The 17,640-nt window shown below is 43.7% G+C and overlaps 1 protein-coding gene across 3 annotated transcripts in view; it reads left to right on the forward strand.

The window, feature by feature from the left end:
* The window catches only part of FYN (FYN proto-oncogene, Src family tyrosine kinase), a 140,664-nt gene that overhangs the window by 70,837 nt on the left and 52,187 nt on the right, over positions 1 to 17,640 (forward strand). For 2 of the 3 annotated variants that reach the window (XM_082306375.1, XM_082306377.1), the window contains exon 1: positions 15,361 to 15,447. The exons of the other annotated variant lie outside the window; for it this stretch is intronic. The gene's annotated coding sequence lies outside the window, so the exon portion shown is untranslated. Of the gene's footprint in view, positions 1 to 15,360; positions 15,448 to 17,640 lie in introns of those variants that run through there. 3 annotated transcript variants of the gene reach the window in all.

Consider the following 17,640-nt stretch of genomic DNA (forward strand, 5'->3'; position numbering starts at 1 on the left):
GCAGCAAATTTAATATGCTCTGCAAGTCAGGGTTGGTTGAAGCACCAGAAAACTGTGAAAGTCTGAGAGAAATCCCCTCGGAGCTTGCTTTGTCTGCTCGCGACTTGCCCTTTCTTGTATTTAACCAGTTTGAATCCAGGTCATCTGTCCTAGGCTCATCTATGTCAGTGGAGTGTGAAGGGAGCTTTTTTTTTTCCTTCCCCCCCCCCCCCCCCCTTTTTTTTTAACCCAGAACACATGAGCAAAATAGCAGGTGGTATGCAAGTTGAAATCATGGCAGTCCACGCAACATGTCGAAGTAGCTGTTGGTAACGGTGTTGGCAGAAATCTGTTCTTGGTCAGTGTGGCAAGACATAAACTAGCAAGTGACTCACCAAAGGTACTTCTGTGGTTATTTGGCAGGTAATGCTCTACATTCACTGTATTAACAAGCTTGACTGTAGCTTAACATGTCCAACAGTCTCCAATTAAACTTTCTGTCATTTACAGAAGTAATTCCTTCTGATGTTGTGTACTGTTTTCCTGCAAGGGTCTGGAAACATCTAAGCCATCCCAATCCATTTGTTAAATGTTTCGTTAGATGTTGGTCATCTTATGATTAAACAAAAGCTTGAAAAATAGGATTCTTCAGTGGAGTCCAGTTAAATCTTTTGCAAAGGCTGTTAAAGTGGCAGATATGGCTTGCAACTAGCAGCGACTGACGGTGCAGATTTATTTAAATCTGTATAACATCATCAATGGATAATTTACAAACCCCGTTTATTATGTAAATATATTCAGTAACCAGTAGAAGGCTTATGTATGTGAGAAATCATACTTTTGTGCTCTGTAAGTCTTCTCACCTGCATTATGTTTGTTCTGGGTGGAAAACAGTGTCTGACTGTGACTTGGAGGCTCTCCAGGGAGCTCATCCTCAAATCGCCACCACTGTGATTTACAGGAACAGCCTCGTGAAGCTTCTTGAACCTTTTGGAGCTTCCTGATTATTTGTGGTCTTTCCAGGTCTAATGTAATTTTAGCTACTTCTTAGCAATTAGATTAGGCACAGACAATTTCCTTGTAAAATTGCCTGAGCAGGTCCTTTGGTAAACGGTAATAACCTTGTTGTGGCTCAGCGGGGTTTGGCAGGATAATTAAACTGGACTTTAGCGCCACAAATAGGTACACAGTTAAACTCCACAGATCTGCTCAGGTGCTTGGTTAAGTTTCTATATACATAGTCTCTGTCATGGCCATACATGTCTTCTATTTATGGCTTCTGCTGCAGTCTATGCGTTGTTCGCTCTGGAAAATCATGATCTTAATTGATTGATAAAGCACTTGTATCTCTTTTCCCATGAACGTGCCAACATTAGATGGATTCACTTGATTTGTGCCATGTCTTTCTTAGGTATTTATTTTAAAGCTATTTTAATCCCTGAACATTCAGAGGTTTTAAGGCAGGAAAGAGAGCACAGTTAAAGATTTCACACAAATCAGGAATCACCTTCGCGAGGATCTTTCCAAATAAGCCTGAGAATTGTACAAAACTGACAATTACTTTTTCATGCAGGGACGATATTGATTTTGTGCTGCATGACACATCCTGCTAGGTCTTTGTGCAGAGCAAACCGCACTAACCTCCTGCCCCTTCCCCTGACAACCTCAACGCTTTCTGACCGCCAGTGTCTGGTGCCCCTGCAGCTATCCCCATAAACACAAATGCACCTTTCAACATAATTTCTCTAGCATTTTTCTCTTCATTTTGGAGAGCGCAGAAAAAGCAGAGCATCCCTGTCCACACACAGACCTACCCTTACATTTCCAACCAACAGTCTGATTGCTACAAAATACCCATGGGTAATTAGTACTGTGTATGTTGCTAATCGATTTAAAATTAAATGCCACTGGCACTGGCAAAAGGTCATATTAGGTTTTGTTATGGCTTTGAGAAAACTCCTGTTTTAGTGAAGGCTGTCTCTGAGAATGGATGTTGTTTCTTTGTGCACTGCCCGCAACAAAAGAGGAGCCGGGGTGCAGTTTTCACAAAGGGTGCTGTGAATTTTATTATCATGTTTTCGTATAGATCATGGGGTTTCTGTGTTGATTTTAAGAAGCAGTCTTTCAATGTAAGGAGGCGGGTGTATCTTCTTAAGCACAGCAAAAGGGGCTGGTGTGCTAGCGGTCTTGTGGGTGAGATAGGAACCTCATCTCCAGCTTCCTAGTCCACCATCCTCATCATTAGACGATTCTGCCTCCTAGGCAGACAGATTACTTCATATTTTCATTCATTAATGATTTATCAGACAGCTCCTCCCCTAAAGGCTCATCTCCTCTGTTATAGTCACAGCCCACACGCAACCAGCAGCATGCAGCTGCCAGCTGGCACGCTGGCGTTTAGAGTGCAAGCTGCTAGCCCTTTCCACATCTCCTGCTGCCCCCCCCCCCCTCCCTGCCCAGCTGCTCGGCTCACCTGCCCACTCCTCGGTGTCTTAGATTGCACCAAAGCCATCAAATCTCCATGTGTCCTCTTCTCCTATCCCATCTCTCTAATAGGTTTTCTTAATGTGCTTTTACTAATTATATTAAAAAACAAAAAAAAAGAGAGAGATGAGGTGACCCCACTTGTAATGCATCAGCACTTGTGGTTTTGTTATGGAAATAGTGACCTCTTTCAAAGCACAGCACATTTTGGTGTGAAGCTATGCTCGGTGGTGACTTTTATTTCCAGGTAGAATTAGTAGAGAAGAAGGAGTGCTGGGGAGAAAATGAGCCAGCTTTGTCTATGAGCAGGAAGGTGTGGGTTGGCTTCAATTCCAGGTTTTGCTATCAGGTGCTCGGCACAACAGCTCTTTTCAAATCCTTCTCCAGTTGTCTGTGTGAGAGAGTGATTTTTATCACACCTCTAAAGATTAACTCTATTCTTGTTCTCTGTTCTGCTCCCAGAAATCAGGCATGCTCTGAGGTCTGGGAAAGGGAGTCCAAATGAAATCTCATGATGAAAGGGGAAAAATCCAGAACTGTTTACCACTCTCCAACTTGTCCACTGCAGGCGGGTTGTGACTGAGTACAAGGGCTATAGGACAGGAGGAAAAAAGTATAAGCTAGGGGAAAAGGAATAAATGAAACTCCCTTGAGTCATTATACATGAATGTATAACTCGAGTGCTTAATCTACTCTTGGCAAGTGGTGACTGATAACTAATTTTCTCTTTTCCCTCTCCCACATCCTCCCAGCGTCTTCAGAAAGGGCATGTGACAGGAATAACAAATCTCACTATTTTAGTAGGCTACAATGGAAATTATGGATTAAAAGTGCTATGGATGCCTCAGCAGAGAGAAACTGGCTGTTCCTAGGATGCCTAAAAGAAATTTTCACTCGCGGTTTTTTCGAGAACTTCCTTAATTATTCAGGCCCCTCCACGTACCCCTTTGGCACAACACTTTTAAGTAAACCAGTGTTAAAGACATCAGGCTCCGATCGAGCAGCCTTGTTGCTCCTACCACATGAGGACAGCCAGAGCCTGACGCTGAGTGAGCTCAGGCTTTGGGCGAAGTCTGGGTCTAAATCCAAACTGGATTATGTTTAGGTCTCCGAGCTGGAGCTTTGCACTGCTGTTTTAAGGACAGAGCTAGAAGGAGAAGGGGAGTTCAGGCTGACACACATAATGGTGTTGCTGTTCTGTTGTATGCTGCAAGACTAATCAATTTGGATGCCTTTGGCCTTGGAGGGGAGAGAGGTGGGTGAGAACAGTAGGACCTTGTGTGCTTTGGACAACCAGGTGTCTGGAAAACCAGCATCAGCTCTGAGGGAGTAGAAACTCTTGCTGCTCCTCCATGGCCTCCCTGTTGCAGCCAGAGCAGGCTTCAGGGCTCCCACGGGGCTGAGTGGGAGGCCATGACAGGGCTGTGCTCACACAGGCCAAGAAAAGAGGTCATTGTACGGTGACTCGGGTCAGAACAGGGGGAAAATCAAGAAGAAACAAGAAGTAACTTATTTCAAGGATTAGTTTGTGAGCAGAACAGGGACTTGGGTCGTGAGTCTTGCAGGTCCTCAGACCAAGGACACAGCCCATCAGTTGCTGCAAGACTGCTGCATCCCAGAACCATGGATGAGGATGGCAGCTGAGCTGGAGACAGCACTTCCATGCATTAGCAGGTGTTTCAAAACTTCTTCCAGCTCTCTTGGTAAAACCTGTCCTCTGGCATGTGACCATCAGCAGAACTAAGGGCTTGCTTGCCATGGGAGGTTGCCATCAGTAAAGCCAAGTGTAAATTTACAGCACCTGACTGCTTCATAACAGCTCCCTGTATATGGAGTACGTTACCTCGTGCATAGTGTGCCTTAAATGTGCAAGAAGTTGCTGTAGCATAAAGAGTGTGCACTGAATTTCCATCTAGCGCTAACTGCCTGTGGTAAACCATGGTTTACCAAGCAGTTGTTTGTTTTTTCTTGCATCCTGTCTCTTAGCTTTACCACTTGGATTAGAGCACGGGTTCTAAAAAAGCAGGAATTTGAACCACATTGTTTCCCTGCAAAACATGTACCGTGCTTTTGTTACATTACTGAATTGCTGCATTTGTCTCTAGTTTCTAAAAGGAGGGAGCAAAGGACGTTAGGAAGTGCAGCAGGTCTACATATGACCTGGAAGAATCACAAATCGCTGGGGTTAGAAAGGGCCTTTGGAGATCATCTAGGCCAACCTCCTGCCCAAACAAGGGTCAACTTAAACTTGGTATCTCAGAGTCATGTCCAGTTGGGTTTTGAGTATCTCCAGCAATGGAGACTCCACAGCCTCTCTGGGCAACCTGTGCCTGTGTTCAACACCCTCAGAGTAAAAAAGGGTTTTTTTCTGACTTTTAAATGACATCTCCTGTATTTTAATTTGTGCCTGTTGCCTGTCACTGGGTACCCCTCAGAGGTCTTGCCTCATCTTCTTTGCTGCCTCCCATGAGGTATTTATACACATTAATAAGATTCTCCTGAGCCCTCTTTTCTCCAGGCTGAAGAGTCCCAGCTCTCTCAGCCTTTCCTCATAGGAGAGGTGCTCCAAACCCTTAACCATCTTTGTGGCCCTTTGCTGGACCCACTTGAATAAGTCCATATGTCTCCTGTACTGGGGAGCCCGAAATTTTCAGGGATCCCCAAATTGAATCCAGCACTCCAGACATGTCTTACCAGTGCTGAGTAAAGGGGAAGGATCATCTTCTTCAACCTGCTAGAAGTGCTGTTTCTAATGCAGGCCAGGATGCTGATGACCGCCTTTGCCATAAGGGAGCATTGCTGGCTTATGTTCAACTTAGTGTCCACTGGGACACCCAGTTTTTCTCCTGCAGAGCTGCTTTATAGCTGGTCAGCCCTCAGCAGGTACCTCCCAGCACAGGGTTATTCCTCCCCAAGCACAGGACTTTGCATTTGCCTTTGGTGAACTTCATGAGGTTCGTGTTGGCTCATTTCTCCAGCCTGTCAAGGCACCTGTGAATGGCAGCAAAACGATCTGGGGTATCAACCACTCCTCCCAAACCTCTGAGGATGCACTCTCTGCCATCATGTAGATCATTAATGAAGAGGTTAAAAAGTATTGGCCCCAGTATTGACTTCTGGGGTACACCACTAATGCCCCATTCAGCAGTAGGCCCACATTTTCCATAGCCATCTTTTCACTGCTGTTATACCTGTGGAAACCCTTCTTGCTGCTTTTGACAGCCCTCACTGGATTCAACTCCAGGTGGACTGTGGCTTTCCTAACCCTATCTCACCCTGCTTCCATCTCTTGCACACTTCCATTTAACGTTTGAGTTTAGTCAGGAGCTCCTTGTTCATCCATGTGGGCCTCCTGCTGCCTGTGCTTGACTCCCTGCATATTTAGATGGACCATTCTGGAGCTTGCAGGAGGTGATCCTTAAAAATCAGCCAGGTTTCCTGGACCCCTTTTTGCTCCAGGGTTGTATCCCACAGGATTCTCTAAGAAGAGGCCAAAGTCTGCTCTTTGGGGATGTTGTGACCGGGCTTTTTGGAAAGCCCATGCTGCCCCTGACCTGCACATGTCCTGATTCTTGTTTGTAAGTGTAAGGTCCAGCACAGCATTTCCCATTGTCAGCTCAGTCACCTGTGTTAGGAAGTTACCATCAATGCACTTCAGGAACCTCCTGGATTGATTGAACCCTGCTGATTCAGGTTGGCATTTTCAGCCTTTTCTCGTCTTTAATGTATCTGTGGCTGCTGTTTCTTTGTGCAAACTACGTGGTCATTTTACATGATTAAACTTTTGAACCCCGTCATGAAATTATGTCATGTGGAAAGCGGTTCGCAAAAGAAGGCTAAGTGAGGCTGGTACCAAAATGAAACATGTAACCCACCTAACGTGTTGGGTTTTATTTCCTCCCCTTTTCTCACGCTTAAATGTAAAATAAGCATTATACTGTAGGAACCAGGCAAAGGCTAATTTGCCTCATTTGAATGTGAAAAGGAGCCCACATCCTTCCTGAGCCCTGCAAAGAATGCAAAAAGACTTTACAGAGAAAACAGATGTACTAATATGTATCACTTGTTGGGGGCAGGGGGAATCCAGGGTGCTGCCATTAAAGCAATGCTGAACTTGCAAGAAAACAAAAGCATTAGCATAGAAAATATAATGCTGGGAAGCTGACAAAGTTGGGACTGTTTTCTTCTGCTTACATTTATGCTCCTGGCATCTGAAAAAAATATATACAAAAGAAATCATGTAGCCTCATTTTTCACACTCAAGAAAATCTTCACTGAACATGGTTAAGTGCCCAAATGCAAACAAAAAGCAGAAGCTCCAGCCCAGCCTTAGGGAAATCTTCTGCATTTCAGAGTCAATATTGCCTTGCCAGAAGAGTACACTACTGACACCATAAACAAAACAAACATAACTTTTTAAAGCATCCCTTGATTTTATTTATATTTTTAATTCCCCTACCTCTCTAACACATAAATGGGAAAGAGTTAGTCCTGTCATCTCACCAAAAATGCAGGATATAGTGGGGAGGGTTTTAATGGTTTAATGGTTTTTAATGGTTCTCTGTCTTCCATACGAGAACAGCATTGAAGATAGAGAACAAATGAACCCTGGACGTTATTTCTACAGCTATGCAATCCAACTCAGAGTACTGTCCTTTCCTAACCCGTCTGTTTATCCCTTCCCAAGAACTTCAGCAATGAGCAGTCGGCACTGATCGGTCAGCTTGCAAAGCTGCTGGTGCTCAAAACTCCTCAAATTCAGCAACCTGCCTGATGCAGATTTGGCCCTGTAGTGGTATAGAGTCTCTTGCCAGCTTTTAGCTTGCAGACAGGAGGCAGTTGCATGTGGCCATTTATAATTTATTATATCCATGTATTGTCTGTCACAGTAATAAATAGGATAAGTGTAAGAGAAAGCTTCCTTTTAAAAAGCTACCTCAGACTTCCTAAATTAAAAACTGGTTTTGCAAAAGCAGAGAAGTGAAGCATAACCATCAGGTTTCTTTGTTCGGCACTGGTAGCTGGGTAACGTCCATGGATGGGTGCAGCGCTTCATGAAGGCGTTGTGCTCTTTCCCTAAATGCAGCACAATGACCATTTTCTTACAGCCTGCAATACTGAAGTTCAGGACCACAACAAAGACCCTTCAAAATTGATGCCTCCTGCTTGATGTACTGTTTGCATCTTCAGGAAGTGTTCTTAATTCACAGGAGTTTTAAAACTACAGCGTTGACACAAAAATTACCAGCCGTGGCTAAGACAGGCTCAATAGCCTCGAAAAGAGAAATTTTAAGCCCGCTTGCCTAAATCACTTGCACGAATGTGAATGCAGTACAACAGCTTGAGGTGTTTGAATTGCGGTTTAGCTGCAGGCTTGTTTTGTAGGGCCAGGGTAAATAAAATCTTGGCCTTGAACTAGTATCTGTGTTTTGGAACAAACATCTCAATGCAGCACGCTGCAGAAGGAAGGAAGCAGAATAGAAATTAGATCACTTTCCTTTCCTGCATTATTTCTTGTAAATGTAGTCTTCTTACATATGGAATACACATTTCCTGTTGTAAAAATATTGTAACAGCCTGCAGTAGCCAAACAACTGATAACGTACTGTCGCTGAAAACTGGAGTCGTATTAGACGAGCATGTTTAGATGGAAGTGTTCAGAGCCTGCAGATGATCAGATCTCTCATGCTCTGAAAAGACAGTGAGTGTGAACTACATAGTAACTGCTGTGATTGTCATAACAACTGTAGCTTTGCAGTATGGAAGAAATAATAAACTTTGACTCTTCATACAAGCAGCAGTTTAAAGATATGGGTGCATTTGGTTCTTGCTTTTTGTTTTGTATCATCTATGCATTTAGACAAAATCATGTGGGTATCTTAACCTCTCTTTTTCATGTGCCTTAATCCTAGAGTGCAGGTGCTTTATTTATCTCTGTCTACAGTAATACAGGTTTGCAACCCTATTCCACAGGTTGTCTTACAGCACCATTAATTCCCAGCTGCGCTAAGTGCACTGTCGCTGTACTGTCATAGCAGCCACGGAGGTGGGAATCCAATTTAATAACAGAATTATCAATCATAGAATCGTTTGGGTTGGAGGGACCTTTAAAGATCATCCAGTCCAACACCTCTGCCCTGGAAAGGGACATCTTCCACTAGACCAGGTTACTCAAAGCCTCGTCCAACCTGACATTAAACATTTACAATGGTGGGGCATTCACAACTTCTCTGCACAACCTGTTCTCATCATAAAAAAATTCTTCCTATCTCCAATCCAAATCCACCCTCTTTCAGTTTAAAACTGTTGCCCTTTGTCCGATCATTACAGGCCCTGGTAAAAAGTCTCTCTCCCATCTGTCTTATAAGCCTCCTTCAAGTATTGAAAGGCCGCAATAAGGTCTCCCGGGAGCCTTCTCTTCTCCAAGCTGAACAACCCCAACTCTCTCAGCCTGTCCTCGTAGGAGAGGTGTTCTAGCCCTCTGACCATTTCATGGCCATCCTCTGGACCTGCTCTAGCAGGTGCAAGATCTTGTACTGGGGACCCTAGAACTGGATGTAGTACACCAGTTGGGGTCTCATGAGAACGGAGTAGAGGAGAAGAATCGCCTCCCTCGACCTGCTGGCCACGCTTCTTTTGATGCAGCCCAGGATACAGTTGGCTTTCTGAGCTGCGAGGACACATTGCTGGCTCATGTCCAGCTTTTCATCCACCAATACCCCCAACTCCTTCTCCTCAGGGCTGCTCTCAATCCCTTCATCATAGAATCATAGAATGTCCTGAGTTGGAAGGGACCCACAAGGATCACCGAGTCCAACTCCTGTCTCAGCATAGGACAACCCCAACCTCCAGTGCTTCACCACCCTCTGGGTGAAGAACCTTTTCCTAATATCCAACCTAAACCTCCCCTGGCATATCTTCCAGCTGTTCCCTTGGGTTCTATCATTGATTGCCAGGAAGAAGAGATCAGCACCTGCACCTCCTCTTCCCCTTGTGAGGAAGCTGTAGACCATGATGAGGTCTCCCCTCAGTCTCCTCTTCTCCAGGCTGAACAGCCCAAGTGACTTCAGCTGCTCCTCATACGGCTTCCCCTCTAAACCCTTCGCCATCTTCGTGGCTCTCCTCTGGACACTCTCTAGTAGCTTTGTATCCTTTTTGTACTGTGGCGCCCAAAACTGCACACAGTACTCAGGATGAGGCTGCACCAGTGCAGAGTAGAGTGGGACAATCACCTCCCTCGACCGGCTAGCAATGCAGTGCTTGATGCACCCCAGGGTACGGTTGGCCCTCTTGGCTGCCAGGGCACACTGTTGGCTCATGTGCAACTTGCCGTTGACCAGAACCCCCAGATCCCTCTCCATGGGGGCTGTTCTCCAGCCTCTCGTTCCCCAGTCTGTATGCACATCCAGGGTTGACCTGTCCCAGGTGCAAAATCTGGCACTTGCCCTTGTTAAACTTCATATGGTTGGTGATTGCCCTGCTCTCTAATTTGTCCAGGTCTCTCTTCAGGGCCTCTCTGCCCTCAAGAGTGTCAACAGCTCCTCCTAATTTTGTGTCATTGGCAAACTTAGATAGTAATCCTTCAAGTCCTGCATCCAAGTCATTTATGAAGACATTAAAGAGCACTGGCCCTAAGATGGATCCCTGTGGAACCCCACTAGTGACTGGTTGCCAGCTCCATGTAACCCCATTTACTATAACCCTTTGAGCCCAACCCATCAGCCAATTGCTCACCCATTGCATTATGTGTTTATCCAGCTGTATGCTGGACATTTTGTCCAGGAGGATACTGTGAGAGACAGTATCGAAAGCTTTACTGAAATCCGAAAAGATTACATCCCTCCAGTCTGTAAAGATACTGGTGATTGCCCTGTCCCAAGTGCAGGACCTTGCACTTGGCCTTGTTGAACTTCATAAGGTTCACAGAGGCCCACTTCTCAAGCCTGTCAAAGTCCCTCTGGATGGCATTCCTTCCCTCAAGTGTATCATCAGCTGCACCACTCAGCGTGGTGTCATCTGCAAACTTGCTGAGGGTGCATTCAATCCCACTGCCTATGCCATTAATAAAGATACTGAACAGAAGCAGTCCCAATACAGACCCCTGAGGGACACCATTTGTTACTGGTCTCCATTTGGACATTGAGCCATTGACTGCAACTCTTTGGATATGGCCATCCAGCCATTTCCTTATCCATCGAATAGTGCATCCATCAAATCCATTCTCTCTCCAATTTAGAGACAAGGATGTTGCATGGGACCAAGTCAAAGACCTTACAGGAGTCAAGATAGATAGTAAACTTTTATTTTGGTTAAAGGCTTCTTCTCATTCCTAGTATTAGGAAAATGTTTCAACCATACTTTTGCATCTTGACAAATGCTTTAAACAATAAAACACAACACCATGAGAAATTCAAGGAATTCCTTAGGACATTCAGTCATATTTTTGATCACCCTTTGTCCTCTGACTCTCTAGAGCAGCAATTCCAAAGTTTTCCTTCTGGATGGTTACACAAGGAGCAGGACACCACATGCTCCAGGGACTAAAGTGTTTGATAATTCCTGATGATTGGTGGTCTTACAACACTTATTCCCTGAACATTACAACATTTAAGCAGATCCCAACGTAGTTGAAAAGGTTCTGCAGCCTCTGATGATCAGCCAAACTGTGGACCACACTTTGTGGCCACATTTTGGGAGCAGGTCACATAAAGAGTGGTAGATGAAGAAGGACAAAAGTCTGTTTTTTCTTTGTGTACGGGTGGTTTGATGTTCCAGATCAAGTAGTTTCAGTGGCTGTAATACATGGTCACTCTTCTCTCAGAGACCATGCTTCTTATGGACATTCAAAAGGTTAATTTTTTATGTCTGTCCATCATGGTCAGATAGCAGATGCAGACTTTTATTGTGGTAGCATGACCGACGCAAGTAGCTGCAGAAAAGGGAAGTGAGAATCCATTTCTTCACAAGAATTTCTCTTCTTGGCACACAGAAAGGGGAAGCCTTGAGGATCTCATCTGGGTTTTGTGTGATACCATTACAGGCAGTCTGTCTGCAAGGACTGATGGGGAGCTGGAGGAATGGGAGAAAAGGAAAATTGTGAGTAGCAGAGGTGGAAGTCTTTCTTAGGAGAGGAGGTAAGAGAGGGAGGAGGGAATGAGCTTGGGATCTGTTTCTTTGTTCTGTTTTCATTGTATAAAGTTGAGGGACAAGCCACATTCAACCCTGGTATTTCCCCTTATGAGTTCTGAAAAACTGTACCATTGATCTGTGGTTTTTTTCTCTTTTCCTTTTATACAGAAATTATTTCAGGAGCAACAGCGACCAGGTAGTGAAGAAAATCTTTAGCTTAATCTTTTATTCTCAAGATAGTCATCATGGCTTCCTTGATCTGGTTTCCTACCATAATTCATCTTTCCCATGGAAAATATATCCCCAGCTTCTATTCTTGCTGTCCCTGTGCAGAAAAATCAGTGTTGCCTCAATGTTCTCTGACATCAAACTATGCAGCCTTGAAGTTGCTAGAGCTTGGGCATTTAAATGAGTGGCAAGGCAGGAAGGTTTCATCCTGACAATCATATTGAAAGCAGGTCTGTGAAGTCCCCTAGATTTTAGAAGAATGGAAGAAAGGGAAGAAGAGTAGTTTGCTTTAAGGTGAGGGAACTATGTTAGGAACTCTTTTGAAGGTACTATGGCCATAAAGGACTGAATTACGCTGTTCGTGGGGTTTTAGATTAATATGCTCTACAGAACAGATGTTTCGTACGTGTTATGTGCGAAGAGACAATTATATATACAAGTCATGTAAATTTAAGCTGTAAATGAAATGCTGTGTATACATCCGAATGATACTTTTGAAACGTTTGTCTTGGTTCTCCCTTTCTTAGACAGCATGTATTAGTTTTGCTGCTGAGAGGTGGGCATGTGTTTGGCTCGGTTTTGGGTTGTGCTTTGTTTTTTCTTATTGTTTTCTTCAGTGAGGAAAGGAGATTGGGTAAAACTCTTTTCTGGTCTCTGTTGACATCAGCACATTCGATCTGCCTGCGTTCAAAAGAATTATGTCAAACCAATTGCCTGCATTTGTTTCTTAGTGTGTTCTCCAGCAGCACTGTTGCCTGAGGGTCAAACTGGAATACATTAAACTGGAATTGGGGCAGAAACTGCAGCCAGCCTCAGGTCAATGATGCCTGTTGAGATTTGTGAAAGTGACACTTCTGGAGTTCATTCCATTAACTTCCATAGCATTTCTATGTCTGGTCTGGGTGACTTACAGAGGCAGATGGGGTGGTTAGTCTGACATTCTCCCATTTAATTCTTTCTCTGTGTGTCTGGAGTAAAAGGACAAGCCTCGCATCTGACTTATTTCTTAATATTTCAAAAAGATTTTTTAAATACATGTATTAAAGCTGTTTGCTTCTATGTAGTTTCTATCATTTATGTTTAGGAAGATTACCACAGTAACTTCATCCGTAAAAATAAATTTGTGGAGTCCAGTCTATGCGATCTTCATAATGGTACATCTTTTGACATAAGCAAGCCTTTACAAGGCTCAAAAACACAGTTGCACATGTGCTTAACAGAACATCCTAATGCTGTAGGATGTAGCTGTGGTTGTGCCAGGGGAAAAGGGAGAAAAATGCATCCAGGAGGACAGAAAGTATTAAGATGCAAAAATGCACAATTCGAACTGTACTTCAGCAAGCTTTGATTTATCTTTTATTAGTAGCTCTGAAACCTCACTCTTGATCAGCTTTCCCAAAACTTTTGCTGTTTTCGTGACTAAAGAATTGCCAATCACAGTTTTGAGTCTTGAGATCTGTTGATAGGAATACCAGGTATAGCAGAGGCCAGGCGGTGGGGTGTGTGTGAATGCATGTGCGCATATATATATATATATATATATATATACACACCACACTTGGACAGGCCTTTTTCCTCCCTAAAATTTTCACAGGCTTTCTTGCTTTAGTTCACTCTGCAGAAGTTTTGTACTACAAAAGTTTACTTAAGATGGAATGTTTCTTTTATGTTTGTAACATAGCACTGAGATTTCACTATGCTATGTATGCTGTGTTTTACATCACTTACTGAAAGTGACTGAAAGTTTGAAAAACATGTTTTTTTCCCACCTGTTGAACAGAAAAATTATCTGTAGAACCATAATTAAATATAATTAAATGTTTGTATGAAATGATGCCTTCTAAATCTCTGGAGTGGCATATGTGAACCAATGCTGAGCTCAAGTAATTGAGATTATTTTATCTGTTTTATTTGCAGAATTTACACTGCAGCATTCAGTCATAAGTGGGTTTATTCCAGAAGCTTAAAATGAGCTGATGCCAGCAACTGGCACAAATCAAACACTCCCCAGCCTTCCGCACTCCTGCACATTGACAGAATTAATACTTTCTGGCCAAAGGCCCAGGTTAAGACAGACAGCACGGACAAAAGCTTCCACTGCATCCTTAAAAAAACACCAAACCTAAATATTGGCAGGCTGTGGGATGAAGCAAATTCAGTAGCCAGGGCCCTCCACTGAGCATGTGGTCCTTAGGAGCCCACCTACCAGACCCCATCCTTGGGACACAGAACCAAAAGCTTTCTTGGCAGCACCCAGTTGCCTTGGCAGGGTGAAGGGGAAGGAGAAGACATGTGGATATCCCAAGTGAACTGGGAGGTGCCTGCGGGAGCAGTGCTCACGTCCACTCACCCCGCTTAAAGGCACTAACTTGTCTTCCTGAAGAAGGTAGCTAGTCCATCAGTTCATCCCGAAAGGGTGAAGGTGGCAGAGGAAAATATCTGTGAGGTATGGAGGACTCCTTCCCTCAGCTTAATTCTCTGAGGTCACGTTCTGTGGCTGGGGGAACCTGGGATGGGGTCCCAGGCAGATCCCTGGGATGACATCCTAGTAGCAGGCAGCAGATGAAGTGAACTGCTGAAGCAGAGTCACAGGTACTCTCTCAGTGGCAGAGCTGTAATAACCCCCATCAGTTTCCTAAAAGTTGTTTCCTTGGCATCTCAGTGTGAGGAGCTTTGCACAGTGAGGTTTTGTGTGGAGCCTGCTGCTGGGAATTCAGAGATGGCTGCCTGCAGATCCTGCAGAAGACAGGCAGTTGGGTGTCATCCGTACTTAGATGGCACCTCAGCCCCAAAAGGTTGGGGTTTCCCCTGGAATAGTTTGAAGGCCATGAGTAGGAAGGTTGCCAGGATTACTACCCTGAGAGGGGAGAGAATGTGTCTTAATGGAAACACAAAACACTGTCTGATGCAGTGACCGCTCACCTGACCTCCAGCTTGATGCAGGCAGTAGATCTCACCTGCAGGAGCTCCTGCTTCATGCCTAATAACCCAAGCTGCATGGGTGCACATCCTTTTTAAATCAAGCACAGTTATTTTCACAGCTTTGCAGAGATGGACAGTACATCACAACCTATGGTGTAAAGGGTTAATTACTGGTTAATTGCCCATAACAGATCATTGCTGAAAAAGCAAAACAAAATTGCCTGTTCACAGTCTGGATTGGATTAGTTTTCAGTTCCAATGTGTTTTCCACCTTTGCTAGATTAGAGCCCGCTGTTACCAAATTTATTCCCCATATGAATACTCCTATACTGCGAACAAAATAACAAAATTCTCTTTAAGCTTTTTGTTTATAACAAAGCCTTCTGCTACCCAGTGTTTTCAGTTCTTTAATCTCTCTCCCCTGAACACTCTTCCAATTTTTCCAACACTTTATTTGAGAAATGGAGCAGCAGAACCTGATACATTATTCACGGAGCAGAGGAACGAGAGCCAAATACAGCGTCACTGTAACCTACCTACTCATCTTTTGATTTTCATTTGTTTGTACAGCTGAGGCTCGCGTTAGCCCTTTTGGCCACAGCCTTGTGTGTGGAATTCATGTCGAGCTGATTGCCTCCCAGGACCCCTGGTCTCATATTCAGTCTCTGCTTCGGAGGATAGAGTCCTCTCTCTCCCTCTCATCCTGTAAGTATGGCCTGTATTCTTTATTCTACTAAGGCATTTGGCCATATTAACACCTACTGTTTTCTCCCATCTTTCCACAGACCCCAGTTGTGCTGTGTCAGGCTTGTCCTTTCGTTGTTTGTTTTTTACTGTCCCCAGTCCCATATCTAACCATAATGACTTAACTTTAATCCAGGTAACTGATAAGGCTATTAAATAGTAAAGGGATGATCACCAATACCTGTGGGAACCCAATAGGAACCCATCTGTTTGCTAATAGTGTCCCATTTACAGCTACGCTTTGGCTTCATTCATTTATCAACTTTTTAATACATTTAATATGATTGTGGACTCAGAAGTGACTTCAGTATAAAATACATTTGAGATTTTTGCCTGACCTCATACAGTGCTCTCCACCTATGGAGTCCTGCTCTCCATGTACAGATCGAGATACTCCATACAACCTGCAAAGCATTCAGTTTCTTTATAAAGATGTTCTACAGAACAAGTCCAATGACTTACTTAGACTTCTAATACTGTCAACAACGCTGCCTTCATCAAGCAAACTTGTAATTTTTGCAAGAAATGACATCAGATTAGTTCAACAGGATCTGTTTTCCTTAAAGCCAAGTTGATTGACTTTAATTATAGAGCTTTTTTTTTTTTAATATGTTATTAATTGAGTCCTATGTTGGTTGTTCTATCCTATGCGAAATACTGGAAACTCAGCCAACTGGCCTGTAATTACTTTTTACCCTTCTCAAACAGTGGCCCAACATGAGCCTTCCTCCTGCCCCTGGTCCTTCCCCAGTGGCCCAGACATGCTTTAGATGTAGCAGTAGCAGCTCCAAGGCTAGGTCTCTAAAACCTTCCAAGACAAGTTTATTTCTAGCAACTAACCTGAAACACCTAGAATCATGTATCTGCTGCTTAACGTCCCCTCTCCAGGGGCTGCTGTGGTGGGAAGTCATTTCGTCATCATCATAAACAGATCGTCCGGCCTTTTACGTGTGTGCTAATCAGAAATATTTATTGAATAACTTCTGCCGCTGTCGTATTGTTATGAACAAATCTACTACTTTTATTGTTCTGAATTTATCTTTCATAATCTGCTTAGAAAAATAAAAAAATATATATATGATTCTATCTGCCTTAATTTTTCCTAGTATCTTCTTGCTTCCTCTAGATAATCTTTATTTTAGGTTATTTACTCATTATTATCTTTCCCCTTTCCCCCTTCATGTGTTGGTTTTGTATATAGCATTTTATATGTTTTTTCACTTCCCTGGTAAACCCAGCTGTTCGGTTTTTTCGTTGTGTGTTATTTTTATCTAGCCCAGTCTTGTTTTCACGGTTGTAACATTGTAGGCATTTAGGAAATGTCTTAAACCGCTTGCAGATGTCATCAACTTTCTGTAGGTTCTGTCTTCAGCCTGATTTGACTCCCATTCACTATAGTTTTGTGAAATTGCCTCCCAGAAAGCATGCAGTGTGATTTCAGTTTATGTATATATGAAGAGCATATGTTCATATACTGCATAAAATTTTACTAGTCTGGATTTGATCGCAGACGACGTTAGTTATTTGCACAGAAAACGTCGTTCCTTTTCAGTCTAAACAACCGGTAACCTTCTGATTTGTGATCATTTCCTCCTTACCGAGACAAAGTCTAGAGCAGGGATTCTGTGGCTCCTCTGCTAAACCGCGTATGACTCACAGGCAGTTGAGGTGTAGCTACATCATACGACCAGCGCTAAGTTGTGCTTGTGCTGGCTCCTGCCTGCTGCTGGCCCTGGCTGGGCAGGGAGCAAGTCAACAGGTCCTGCTGCGCCTGGCGTGCTGGGGTGACCGCTGTGGGGTTTAGCTGTATGCGGTGGAGTTTAGCTTCATCCCACAAGGTCTTTACATTGTGGTCATCGTGCTGTGAACTGCTCCTGAATTCTCCATTCCCTTTGATGCTGCAGGGCCTATACTGTATATGACTCATTTAGCTAATTGGCAAGAGCTTTAGTTCACAGGGTTAGGAAGGCTGATCTTTCCTTTAAATTAGGAGTTAGTAACTTGTCATTCATAGCATTTTGGAAAGTACAGTCATGTTTTAGTGCTAGTGACATACGGTCTCTGGCATAAATTGTTTGGATTGAATGTCCCTGAGATAACACAAGGGTTTTTTTATACTTGTTGTACATAGGTGTTGAAGAAGCCAGTCATCCT

Source organism: Platalea leucorodia (assembly GCF_965183815.1).
Source record: "Platalea leucorodia genome assembly, chromosome: 3".
NCBI classification, from domain to species: Eukaryota; Metazoa; Chordata; class Aves; order Pelecaniformes; family Threskiornithidae; genus Platalea; species Platalea leucorodia.